General features: G+C 42.1%; 1 long non-coding RNA gene across 1 annotated transcript; it reads right to left on the reverse strand.

The window, feature by feature from the left end:
* Nucleotides 1-385: 385 nt before the first annotated feature.
* Nucleotides 386-3,112, reverse strand: LOC125616231. Its single transcript, XR_007346844.1, has 4 exons — nt 2,949-3,112; nt 2,697-2,751; nt 1,585-1,653; nt 386-435 (listed from the first exon to the last, which is right to left on the reverse strand). It is a non-coding gene; the product is annotated as an uncharacterized LOC125616231 (long non-coding RNA).
* Between the last annotated feature and the right edge of the window lie 70 nt (nt 3,113-3,182).

Below are 3,182 nucleotides of genomic sequence, written 5' to 3' on the forward strand. Positions count from 1 at the left end.
ATATATATATATATATATATATTATATAAAAATGATCAGTGTACTCAAATTAAGTCACTGAGTATTTCTATACCCAAAATTCTGATAGGCATTAAGAGAAAAGGTTACAAAAAAGTCTAACAGGTTTCCTGCCTTCAAGCTTGTATAATCTACCTGAGTAAACAGTCCCATATGACCAGTCTTTCCCCAGTTCCTTGTGCATACATAATCAGATGCCAAAAAACAACATGAAAATCAGAAACCAAAATAAATCAAGTCATATGCAAATTGCTTAAAATAAAATTAACTTCTGCTTCTTCCATAAAACAGGTAGATATCTTTCACTATTTTATGGCTTGAAAAATTACAAAGGTTTGTAAGAACTTATTACATAGCTCACACTCACCACGCCACTGCATGACTTTGTTTTCACATCCAGTTTCACCAACCCAAAGCCTTCAAAAAGCAGAAAGCAAAAGATACCAAATGATTCTTTTGTATAAAAGATGCACACCTTATGTTAACAACACTTTTTTTTTTTAATGGATACAATACCTTTATTTTATTTATCTTTATGTGGTGCTAAGGATGGAACCCAGGGCCTCACACCTGCTAGGCAAGCTCTCTACCACTGAGCTATAACCCCAACCCCATGACAACACTTACAAAAAAAAAGTTTCACATATGGGGCGGGGGAATAAAAATGTATTAATAGGGGCTGGGGTTGTGGCTCAGTGGTAGAAGCACTGGGTTCAATCCTCAGCACTACATAAAAATAAATGTCTATGAACAACTAAAAAAATTTTCTTAATGTATTAATACACAATACTTAAACAAAAATTTAAAAATTACTTCTACATAAACTAACTTGGTAAAGGACAGAACATCTTTATGTTGCTTTGCCTGATGTACTGCTTTTATGTGGTCTGCCAATCCCAAAAAAGTTTCAAAACCATTTTAAACCTAAATTTGAGATTAGAAAATCAGTTCAACTTATATCACAGAATAGCTTATAGTATATCATTACACAGACATTCAGGACATTTATCTTGAAAGAGTATCTCCAATAATCTAAAGAGAAGGGAGTATGTGGGAGAAAATCTTCAAGAAAATTCAAATTCACTTGAAAAAAAGCTCAGAACCCTTTGAAAAGTATGTTTCAAAACATAACCACAAAAGTGAAAAAGCAACATATCACAACTCTAGTCATCAAAGGCCTAAGCTGATTGGGGGGGAGGGATGAAGCACAAGCTACTTTTTCTTTCTTTTTAAAGGCAGTACTAGACATTGAACTCAGATCCCAGAGCACTGAGCTACATCCCTAGTCCCTTTTATCTGATTTTGAAATAGGATCTTGCTAAGCTGCCCATACTGCCTCAAAATGCCATCCTTTTGCCTCAGCCTCCAGAGCAGCTGATATTACAGGCATGTGCCTGGCTCTAACATCTATTTCAACAGAAGTTTAATATAAAACATAACTAATAGAATAACTAATGCAGTAAGATATTTACTGTTTGAAAGAAATTATTAATTTAACTTCTCTAAGGAAACTAAGCACACGTTTTTCACTTTTGATCTGAAATTAAAGAAAAAAATAATTCTTACCAAATCCTTTGTTGAAGATATCTCTAGCAGCTTTGCCAAGGTCAGCATATGATGGAGGAATACACATTGCTGGTAAGAAGAAACATTCCAGTGTTAAATGTTCCTGTTCTCTCACCTCTGACCAAAAAGTAGACTATAACCCGATGCTGATCTTTAAATTCAAGCAATTCAATTTGTTGACATTGTTTTGTACCACCAGTGACTACAATAAAACTATGCTCTGATGATCCATAAAGGAAATAGGATTAACAAAACCTTATTTCTAAAATGGATAACCATGTGGTTATACAAACTTGGTAAAGTCCAACAGAAAAATACATCTTTTATTCTTAAATTTACAGTTTAGAGCCTCATGTCATGAGGCCAATGAATCAAGTGTGTGTACGCATACATACACACACACACACACACACACACTTGAGAAAATTCACTGGGATGGGCTGATTTAAGTAAATTACATAAAATCAAAACTTAACACTAGGCCCTCTTCCCTTTGGTAACCTCCCTAAGGTCAAAACCAACACTTGGAAGTGGAAATAAAAGCAACTTAACACTCTGGGAACTTAACTATTGGGACTTAGAAAAAATACAGCTACTCCAATATCTACATCAACTAAATATCAAATGGCACTCAAAACATATTAACATGACTCTCAAGTCTTCCGCCAGTGCAGTGAAGCTTAAGGGCAAGCAATCTGAGCTCTTATACCAGCTCATTCATTCTACAAGGCACGTCCACGCCCTTAGGAGCACATGTAATGACCTTGCGCTCTTACAAGGCAGATAACTATTTCCTCTGGAAAAGTGACTGATCTAATCTAAGATGGAATACAAAATAACTTTTTGCTTTCGAATTTGCCGAAGGCATGTCCAATAACTGAAGTTGAATGCAGCCAGACTAACGCCCCGGGCCCACTATCCGAGATCCAGCAGCCCAGCCCCTTCTCCGCAGAGGAAGTGGTCAGACGACCCAGTGGCCACTGAAAGGGACCGGCTATCCAAATTCTTGGAGAGATGAGGGTAGGATAGAGAACAAGATGCGACTTTCTGACCACAAGTTTCGACTCCGGGGCACCCCCGCCCCATCCCACAGAGGTCCCTGCTCCACTTACGCCGCACGCAGCTCTGTCCGTAGGTCGCCATGGTGAGGCCGCGGGAAGAGGTGATCTGCGGAAGGGGCAAGAAGTGCGGTCAGCAGGGATCAGAGGCGGGTCAAAGAGCTCAAAGGGGGTCTCAGAGAGGGGGACGAAGGGCCGCGGGGCAGCGCGGCCATCTTAGGGAGCCAGGGCCGACCCTAAGTCCGGCTCAGGGCCCTGCTTGGCCGTCTGGGCCTCAAGGCTGGCGTGAGGCGGGAGCGGCGGTACCTGGTGGTCTCCTGAGGGGCGCCGCCGCCGCCGCTAGGCTCGCAGCACAGGCAACTCGGCTCGCTAGGATCAGGCTGCAGCTGCTGCTGCTGGAGGGCGAAGTGAAGGAGACACCGTTCCGCCCGCCGCAACCCAGTCCTCCCCCAGCCAGGACCCCGCCGCTATCCCGCGGGCTGTCCGCAGCGCCTGTCTCCGCAGCGCCACCCCCTGCCCATTCCAACCTGCTCTGGAGCC

Source organism: Marmota marmota, unplaced genomic scaffold, assembly GCF_001458135.2.
Source record: "Marmota marmota marmota unplaced genomic scaffold, marMar, whole genome shotgun sequence".
Lineage (NCBI taxonomy): Eukaryota > Metazoa > Chordata > Mammalia > Rodentia > Sciuridae > Marmota > Marmota marmota.